The sequence below is a fragment of the Balaenoptera borealis genome (genome assembly GCF_965194805.1).
Source record: "Balaenoptera borealis genome assembly, chromosome: 15".
Lineage (NCBI taxonomy): Eukaryota > Metazoa > Chordata > Mammalia > Artiodactyla > Balaenopteridae > Balaenoptera > Balaenoptera borealis.
In genome coordinates, this window is record NC_138871.1 from 63,266,676 (window position 1) to 63,277,954 (window position 11,279).

The window sequence follows — 11,279 nt, forward strand, 5'->3', positions numbered from 1 at the left end:
TAGTTTATTTTTATACCACAACTGTGTTTACCATCTTAAAGCATCAATACTCAATTTCATGGAAGGAATTCTCTGAGTCATCTGTAGCAAGAACTTTTTTACTCCAATTTACATATCAACTCCTGTGTTGCTCAGTAGTCTCTGGGCATTAGATTATGTAGCTAGCTAGCTATCATCTATCTATCTAATATTTCTGGCAGCCATTCTAAAAGACAACTGAAAAGGCCATTTCTAAAAGCATCTGAAAAGCTGATAATTTCTTTTTGGTTTACAATTAAGTGTTCACCACATTTAATTCTCACAGGGGAACTTGCATTTTTTTTCAGTTTGGTACAGCTCATTGTTTCCCCATGACTAATATAATGATGTACCTAACTGAGAAAATAGAAGAGTATTGCCAAAAAGTTAAATTAGCTTATCTGATTTCTTCTGGGAAAACTGCCATCAATTTACATGGGTTTCTTTATATAATAAACCTTTGCAAGCATGTATTGCCAAAGATTATAGTTTGAGGGATATCTGAGGATGCTTATTTAATTTATACACAAATGATTTCACTCTTTCTCTTTAAATTTTATTTCTGAGGCCTAATTATGAAAATATTTGCCATGGGAAAATAGTGTGTTAAATAATTAGAAGGTATAAATCTCAATTTATCACAAGGCTGCCATTCAATCTAATGCCTATTTTAGGCAGTATACATAAAACAAAAACAAAAAGTCTATTAAAGCAATTTCCTATCTTTTCTTAAATTTTAAAAATTATCAAATACCTGTTATTTGAATATTTGTCTGATAAATTCTGGGCACTGAGGAGAGAAAGAGTGAGGAAGATAATTAGGATAAGCCCCTAGACTATAAATGGAGTTTACCACTTGTCTATAAAGGAGTGAGCGATGAAGACATGCTTCTGGTTTGCTTAGTATGGATGTAATTGGGACAAGGGTGATAAGGGGTTACTTATGTGCCTAAGTAGAGAAGCACACACTTGAGAGTGGTTTTAGAGAGCTAAGCATAGAGAAAAAAACTATGCCTAGACCTTGTCCCAAAGGCATTATTCTTAGCACAGCAACATCCTGGTGTAGTACCTCTTTGAGTAAAAATAATTGTGTGAATTATCATTATTTTTAATTATGTGAATTTAAATAAAGTTACAGAATGCACAGATATCAAAGGACTAAATGTACTGTATTACAATGAAATCAAGTTCTCAATTTTTGGGTAAGAAGGACACTGCACACTCTCAAGATATGTGCCTTGACTAAATAAAAAAACAAAAACAAAGAACAAAACAAAAAAACAAGTTCCTCAATTGAATCAATACAGTGCATTTACTTACACTTGAAAGATAGTTTTACTGGGGACAGGATTCCAGGATAACAGTTATTTTTCCTCAGCATTTCTGGCAGTCTAATTGTCATTCCTTCCTAACTGATCTTTCTTTTCATTTGGGCTGATTTAATCCTCTTAGCTAATGGCTTTCTGCAGTTTTGCTAGAATGTGCTTAGATGTGGATTTCTAATTATTCTGCATAGAATATAATATGATTTACAGATTTATAGATTCAAGTGTTGCAGTGGCGTTGAAAACTTCTCAAACCGTATCTTCTAATATTGCCTCTCCTCTTACCACTCTATTCTCTTTCTTGGATTGTGATTAGGTACCTTTAGATCCTCTCATTCTATACTTCACATCACTTAAGCCTTGCTTTCATATTTTGACTCTCCTTATCTATGTGCTACATTTTGTTAATTTCTTTAGTGCTAAGTTTCAGTTCAGTAATTTTCTCTTTAGCTGGACTAATCTGATGTTTAAATTTATTCATTGAGTCAAATTAATTTAATTTAATTTTTAAAATATTTATTTATTTTTGGCTGTGCTGGGTCTGTGTTGTTGCACACAGGCTTTCTCTAGTTGCATCAAGCAGGGGCTACTCTTCATTGTGGTATGCAGGCTTCTCTTATTGTGGAGCATGAGCTCTAGGCACGCGGGCTTCAGTAGTTGTGACACACGGGCTCAGTAGTTGTGGCTCATGGGCTCTAGAGCGCAGGCTCAGTAGTTGTGGCGCATGGGCTTAGTTGCTCCGCGGCATGTGGGATCTTCCCGGACCAGAGATCGAACCCATGTTTGCTGCATTGGCAGGCAGATTCTCAACCACTGCACCACCAGGGAAGTCCCAAGTCAAATTAATTTTAAACTTTAAAGTTTAATGACCTTTTCTTCATCTTCCCAGTCAAATTGATAATCACTTCTTGCTTTCTCATATTATGATTTTATGTTTTACATTTTAGCATTTCATTCATTGTTATTTATGTACCATTATTACAGTGTTTGAGTATTCTGAATCTGATTATATACTTACCTTTATAGTGAGTTTTAGCTTTCATATGTTTTCATGTTGCTAATTAACACCCTTTCATTTCAACTAGAAGAACTTCATTTAACATTTCTTGTGAGGCAGATTTAGTGGTGATGAACTCCCTCAGCTTTTATTTGTCTGGGAAAGTCTATCTCTCCTTCATTTCTGAAGGACAGCTTTGTCAGGTATAGTATTCTTGGTTGGCAGTTTTTTTAAAAAAAAAATCACGTTTAATTTATCTCACTTTCTCTTGGCCTACAAGTTTTCTGCTGAGAAATTTGCTGATAGCCTTATGGGGGTACCATTGTATGTGATGAGTCACTTTTATTTTGCTACTCTCAAAATTATTTTATATTCTCTTCCTGGTAATTTCAACATTAAGGTTTGGTTTTTGTTCTAAATCTCATTCATGGTGGCTTGTTTTTTGTGGGTTTCTTTTCAATACTGAGTTAATATTTCTTGATCTTAATCTTTATAGGCCTAAACTGGGCATGATTTTTTTTCCAGAAAGGATTTGCCTTTGCTTCTGCCTGAAGGCAGGTTATTCTTAGTTTCTATCTTAGATTGTGTTCCTCAGGAAATAGATTCACAGATGGAGATCTGCATATGAGAGGTTTGTTGTAGCATGTTGTTGGGGACAAAACCTGTAAGGGAGAGAGGGAAGCAGGATTGGGCGGAGAGAGAAGTTGAACATTGATACAGTTTTAGCATATACTTCAGCTCATCCCACTGTATTTGGAGAACGTGAGAGAGTAACACAAAGTAAAACAACTTTGTGTAATGCAATTTTGCTACATTAATAAAATTGAATCTTCAATCATGTAAAATTTGGACATTTTACTAAAATTCAACATAACTTATTCACTTCTAAATTGTTCTGTGGCTCTTTTATATGCGCTGCCTGCATAACACTGGTTGAACAAATTCATGTTTTTTGTTATCTTTTTCAAATATTGTTTTGAACATGGAAAATTAGGAAAAACAGATACCTTGGGAGATTATTATCAGGGCCAAACTGGGCAAATGACTAAGTCCCTCCCTTCTTTTCTCAGGACCAAGGCTAACTCAACTCTTGTCTTTAGATGTCTCATTTAAAAATCCAGCATGCTATGATACTACCTTGTTAGAAAATAAGAAATGGAAAGTCATCTCACACTGTATCACCTTGGTTTATGAAAATTACTTTGCCTTCAACATTATCGTTTTGATCTATGGGAGCCCCTCAGGAAGGTACACTTGGAAAAACAAGAATTCTCATATGTAGTTATGAATAAAAACCAATGCATAACCCTCTGAATCTCAGTATTAGCTTCCTGTAGTTGCACTCTAACCATAAATTGAATTTATTTCTAATTGTCCTGTACAGATACTAGCTCCAGGGGAACACCGAGTACCAATGTGACCTCTTGTCTCCTTACCTGGGCATTTTCAAACTAGGCTATTTTCTTTATGGAGGAACTTAGCTCTGTGCAAATTTATCATTCATCTTATTGGACAAACCCCTTACTCTGAATTATGGTAGTAGTAGCTACCATGGATTTTACAAGGTACCTTGTCTTACCTTGATGACAGTCATCAAAGGTGAACATTCTTCTTTCTCACACCCATTTTACAGTTAAAGAAGCCCAAGATCACACAGTTAGCAATGAAACTGCCAGAGTTTGAACCTAAGTCTGTCTGCATCTCTCTAGCATTTATTAAATACCTATGTTGTGTCTGGCTTTGCACTCATATGTTTACATTATTTATTTATTAAACTAATTCATTCCTGCAACAGCTCTTTACTGAACTCCCACTCTAACCAGAGATTGTTTTAGGCACTGGAGATGCAACAGTGGTAAAAAAAAAAAAGCCCCATGACTTTAGCAACTTACATGAGTTCAAGAGATAGAAAATAATTAATTGAATAAATATTTGCCATGCCAAGTAATGATTAATGTTAGGATAAAATTAAAGCAAGGGGTTAGAGAATTCTCGAAACTGCTCAGCAAAGCAGAAAGTACCTTTATTTCTTAGAGTCGAGGCACAGAGAAATTAAATACCTTGTCCACTATTAGTCAGAGCTTGTAAATGACCAGTAAGATTGGATTCTTTGCCTATTTCCAGAATCTGTGACCTTTTCAATATCGTGCTCATTCTCTGTTTCTCATCTTGTACCTCTCTTATTCCTTTGTGTTTCTTCAGTCCTCTTCAAAATCTCCACTCTAACATAGATTTGTCCCCTTTGCTCCCTGCCAAAGCTTGAAGGTAAAGTATTTCCCATGGGGAAGTGCACAGAAGAGCTAGAAAAAGAAGCTACAGCTCAGAACTAAACCCAGTATGAAGAATATTTTGTAGCATAGCAAGCTTGTTTCAAAATGTCTACCATCCACTGCCAATATTTTCCTCTTGTTTGAGTTCTCATGACGTCTGTGACTGCTTAGGGAACTACCTACTCATCTCTTTGTGTTTCTCTTTTCTCATCCTGTGCTCCTTTCTATGCTATTTCAGAAAGTTACAAAATTATTCAATTTAAGGTGTTATAATGTGAGATGGATTAATTCCATAGGACACCAAGATAGAGTAAATATTTAGAGTTGACTTCAGGGTTCATCATCTGAGTTGATACCTACCTAGAAAGATTCCTTCAGAAATATAGGGAAGCCACAATTTTGTCAGGAAATGTTTTACTTATCTCATGAAATCACACTATAAGTATAATTGGCTTGTGTGGGAGTACTGAGTGAAAAGTATTTTAACCAATATTATCAATATGTTCTTTCATATCTTGATGTGATTATACCTATGATGTCCTTCCCTGAAATGTCCTTCTATTCTCCACATAGTAAATTCTTCTAGTCCTTCAAGATCTAGTACAGATTACATAACCCTTCTCTGTACATCTAAAGACTTTTATACTTAGTTCTGTTATAGAACTTATTGCATTGTAATTACTGTATTAGATATAATATCCTTTTTAAGTGTACACACACACACATGCACACAAAATGCCTAACCTAATCTATACCTTCAATAGTAAAATAAAGTTTTGAAAATTATGTAAGATCTTTCTTTCTTAATACCCACGGGAGTTTTCTTTTATTTTTAATTTATTTACTTATGTTTTTAAATTTAGTTTTAACTTTTATTTTTAATTTAACAATATTATTATTATATTTTACAATCATATTCTTTTCTCTACATTACACTAAATTTTCTCTTATTGGTAGGCTTCTTAGTAATTTAGTCAAATTGTTAACATTTATGAAACACCATTTGCATTTAAAATGTCGTTTGTAAAGAAGATGTAGATATAGCTTCCAACTTTTAATATCTTACTAATAAAATCAGAAAACTTATCTTACTAATAAAATCAGAAAACTGAAAATACTCATTTCCCTAAAGAAAAATACTCATTCCCCTAAAGGAATTTCACTGATAATTTACCATTATCAGTGATGGCATCTGTTTTCAGACTCATTCTTTGAAGCAAGAAATTTTGTTTTAACTGAAGCCATTATTAACCATGTGAAAATGAAAAAGCTATAAATTTCTAAAATGTGTTGGTCATTTGCACTCCTTTTACTGATTATAAGGAGCAATTGATGTTTTGATACTGAGTGATTTTTCAAAATCTTTTATGTCTGTTTCAGAAACTGAATGAAATTCATAGACCCATTTATTGGTTTTTTTTTTTTTTTTGACTAATTCCTGCTGGGACAAAATGATATTCTCCAGATGTAGACATATGGTTCTTTTGAGTTTCTCATACTGTTTCAATACATTCATGGTCAAGTTGGCAATGGATTATTTTGAGAGGTTTGTGAATTCCCCTAAAATAATAATACTGCTCCTTATAAATATCGATGAATTAATGTTATTACAGAACATTATGAAAATTTTACTCAAATTAATATTTTAGGTAGGGTAAAGATCAGTGACTGACTTAACTTCCCCTCAGACTCAGGGCTTTTAAGCATTAGGCTGGTATAAATGGCAGCTGAATTCCAAGTCAAACTTCCTTAGCTTGGCTTCCAGCTCTGCTGGTACTAACTGTATAAACCTGGGCAAACCTCTTAACACGTCTTTGAACTTCAGTTTCATCACTTGTAAGATGGGTATAATACTCTTTATCTCAGGGGTGCTGTGAGAATTAAAAATGATAATATATATTGAAGTGTTTTCTCAAGTATAAAATTGCAATATAGGATGGGATTAAAAACATATGCCCTCTTTAATTTTCCTCAGTTAAATTAAACACATTATTATTGTCTCTCTGTCCAGTGTAAAGGGACATGATACATGGCATAGATGAATTATGTTATTTTTCTTGCATTCTCCTGGAACTAATCATGCTACATCCATGCAACTATTCAAGATCTACTTGACAGATTTTTAGACTAAATGTAGTTGTTAAGATTCTTTTTCCTGTTTAAAATTCTACTTTTATCACTTCAGAAATGTCACTCTAAGAACACATGCTGACAGATGATTGAGGGTTCTACTCTGAAACAATGTAGAAAGCAAATGCATTCTTAAGGGAAAAGTAAATTAGAAATATTGGATTCATTAAAAGGCACATAGCTTTTGTGATCTGTCTGTTAGCATCACCTGTCCTACTTAGAGAGACGTGATTTATCGGAACTATCACATCAATGAATTCAGAAGCAGGAAATATTAAAATGTACATTAAAATTAAAAAACACTGTGATATAGAGGAAATAAGGTTGGTCTTGATGAATAAAAAGAATGGAAAGAGTTTGGAAAACAATGGATAGCAGTACCAGAATTCCTTTGGCATAATACTTTTCAAGTCAAAAGTATCCATTTTAAGATAAGTATGAAATAGAATATATTTTTTATCTAATATATTTATCTAATATATTTTTTATCTAACTGAGGGAAAACCAACATATCTAATGTAAAGCATACCACACACACACACACACACCTGCAAAACAAATGCAAAACCTATCACTCTCTGAGCACTGCCGTCTCATAAATGTATTAAAATAAAGATGAGGACATAACATCTAGAGCATAAAGTTGGAGCTGGCTACATTTGGTCACTTTTGCTGTGGTGACCACCAAAACAGAATTCCTCTCATTGAGAAAGAGTAATCTCTTTAAATGTCCTCAGTTAATCAACTGAATTTTAAAATTTTTGTCATCACTTCAGAAGACCTAAAGAACTGGATGGAACCACAGGCTTATTTTAGTATTTCTTGTCTTGAAATATACATAACAATATCACAATTTAAAGAAGAAAAAGGATACTTGATGTGTAAAATTGATTGATTATGATTGCTCACAGTCATGGGCAAAATTAACTGGTATACCTGGGGTCTGTCTTATTCAACTTTATTGTGGTGAGGAAAAGCTGACGATAAAATTCAAAAATTATATTGTCAGGTTAAAGTTCAGATTATAATTTAAAAACAAGTTTTGACACTGCTTGCATCAAAAGTGACTTGGAAAGTCCAAAGAGAGTGAAAAAATATTGCCAGTGTAACACAACCTGGGGTCTTATAAAAACATCTTATCATTTGGATAGTTTTGACTTTAAGGTGTAACTTGGTGTGCCCACACCTGGCAAAAACATCAAGCAAGCACCATCTAAGGTCCAATAGGTACAGAGGTAACAGAAGTTACCAGGTCTCTTTCACAGCAAGCCATGGTAATGCCAGAGGCAACATAACAAATTTTAATTGGGTACAGAAAGGTCAATCTCTCTTTAAGGGACTACCATGTAGAACACTGGGTGACGTAAACAGGAGGAAAGTAAGCTATAGTTTGTAAGTGGATAGTTGACTGGAAAGCAGTCCTTCTTTGTTGCTATAAATATGTTTATTTGAAAATTTCTGAAGTTCAATAAAGCCAGTGCTTCTCATGCTTACTCTGATAAGGTCAGATAAGTTAATAAATCATGTGGTGATCTATCTACATTGTTTCACTAATTTTATTCAACTGTTGAAATTACTGCATTGAAGAAACTGTGGTTTGAGCAAGTTGAGATTGGTTTTCTCTATAGCCTGGGGCAATCCAAAAGGGAGAGAGAACCTTGAAACAACACTTAGCATCCATATTTTTCCAGGTAATGCCCAGAAGAGAACCATTTATTGGTTCTCAATAAATGTTTGTTTTAGTGAAAGACTGAACAGAGGAAGTTTTCACTTAACATGTAATGTAAGAAAAAAATCAATTAAAGGTATGATAAAGTAGGTATGGAGCATAGACAATGATTCATGCAGATTTTACTACAAAGTGTTATTACTGGGCTTCCTTAGTGATCATGATGGAGATATTGAATTACATTGAAGCAATTCTATTTTCTCCAAACAAATATTAACAAATTAACAAATATTAAACATGTACAAAGTAGCTAAGTCTGGTTTTTAGTTGTAGAAATTTTATAGAAAATTTTCTAGAATTAGTAATAATTATATCTAGATAAACAAAGGTTATTGGATATCAGTATAAAAAATGAGAAGCTATTTGAGATCATATAGATGGAAAGGTTGCTGAGACATTTCGGAATGGAAACATGGGTCATTAGCATACCACTACAAACTCAGTTTGAGGTCTGCATACATTAACATTCTGCAAAGCCTTGAATATTATTTAAGTATTGAGTTATCAAATGGCTTTATATAATTGGCTTAAGGAAGAGTGTCTTACTGGACAATAATATTGTAACATTTCAGGTCAAAACATTTTAGGTTGTCTTCCTTCTGGACATAGGATAGAGAACCTGAAGAATATGCACTGGCCTGTGAATTGGACTAAGAATAAGGACTAGATTTTTGTTCTTTGACTCTTTTGATCATTGCAGTTCTTCTCCTAGGAAGCACATGATCTATTAAATTTAAAAGCAGATAACTTCTGAGAGATGTCTAATGTAAAATTTTCATCTGTCAGCACACTTATGGAAAACGTTTTTCCTTTCTGCTATAAGGCAACATTTAATGTGCACATGTATAGCATTTTCATACCCTGACACCTAATTCCCAATTTACATGATAACAGCATCATAACAGCATAAAAGAGATATTAAGAAAAAATAACTTGAACTGCTTATGACTCTAAAATTGAAGAGATGCTATAAAAGCACTGTTGATTGGAAAACAGCTCTATTATCCCCTTCAGGCAGGGTTGTGATGAAGGCTTAATGGCTTATAAATACTAGAGCTTTCTTTATCCAATAAGATTAAGATGTATTTCTTTTCTTCTTACCAAGATCCCCTGTGACCAGCCTTCAGAAGATGGTGCAAAGTTTCCAGTCCTGAAGGAAGGTTTAGAAGCCCTGTTAGCTGTGGAACATATATCCTAGTAGTAGGAGGAAGTTCCAGAGAAGTCTGTTGCATCAACATCTGGCACTACTCTGTCAATTTCCTATATACTAACACATACTCTCAAAGCACATTTTGTGTACATGAATTTCTTTCCTCACACCTAGCAGCTGAGCCATGGAATTGTCTTGCTCATGGGAATTCTCCTTTAGCCACTGTAGAATTCTCAATCAGTGCCTCTGGTCCTCCTTGTTTAAGTCCAGCACTTTTTCTCATGAGAGGATATTGCCTCTTTTGTATCAAGAGGAATTGAAGGAAATTTTTCCTTCTGGTGATCTTTTAGACGTGCAGTTGGGGTCTCTGTTGATAAGAAGAACAGAAGCAGAATAAAGCTCACATTATCCTTTGCACTTGATACAACCAAATGCTCAAGTAGTATGGAGCCCTCAAAGACATTCCTTGACGTCCTAATACTGACAAAAGAAATGAAGACAGGAAGACTTGGAGGTCTGATAAACTTAAATGTTACATACAATTTCTCTGAGAAGCCTTCTTGCTCCCCCATCTAAATGGGATGGGGTGCTTGTAAATGCAGATTTCTGTACCCTCTTCCTGAATTGCTAAATCAGAAGTCCTCTTGCTGAGGCTTTGATATGGGGCATCCTAGTTAATTTGCTAAGCACACTAAAGTTTGAGGAGAACTTATTTCAGACTCCTGTTAGATTCTAGTAGCTGTCAATATCTTGTGGAATAGTTATGGGAATCTAGACATCTGCATAGAATAGCAGAGCAGCTAGGTAGGTTTTAATTACTATTTCTTTCCCAGCAGCTGATCCAGGTATGCTAGGTTGGCCTGATAGAAAGCAATCTTAATTGTAGTCAATCACAGGAATTGTTTGTTTTTTATTACCATAAAGCCCAATAAACGATCTCATGGTTTGATGCTTGTCAGCATAATTTTGTTTTTTTCTTTCATGTCAATCCTTACCTGTGCTCACAAATGCTCAGACTTGACCATGACGCAGGTCACATAGCTAGTAAGTAGTGGATCCAGGATTAAAGTTCAGACACGTGGACTATGGAGATTTGCAGTTACTGCCACACTGCCCTGCAGCTAGATTAGTAGGCGTGCAGGAGATGGGGAGACACTGCATAATGCAGAGCATACAACATAAGTTATGTCTTAACTCAGACACATTTTACTAGCCATATCATTTTGTCACTTGTTATCAATTTAGAAGAGATAAATTATACTCTGAATGACCAACTAATCAATTTCAATCAACTAAGGTTTCCTTAGTGATAAACTAAGCTTTTCTCATGACTGAAACACTTTTACTTTCTGTAGCCATTTCTTATGGACAGTTTGAAGAGAAAACACATTTGCTTACATTCTACTGTGTCAAAAATCTGTGATCTTCTATTCAAATACACTTTGTATATGACCTCTACTTATCTCTGGGGGGAAGACAAAGAATGTAAAAGTGTATTTTAACTACAGGAACACATAGTGTTATGGCTCTAAGTGTCAGAAGTACACGCACATACACACACACACACATTTTTTTAAATTAAAAGTTCTGTTATTTCCTAAACTATGTAAGTCAATATACTAAAATTGTATTCATTTAATTTATGTTTGTAGGGTGCTTA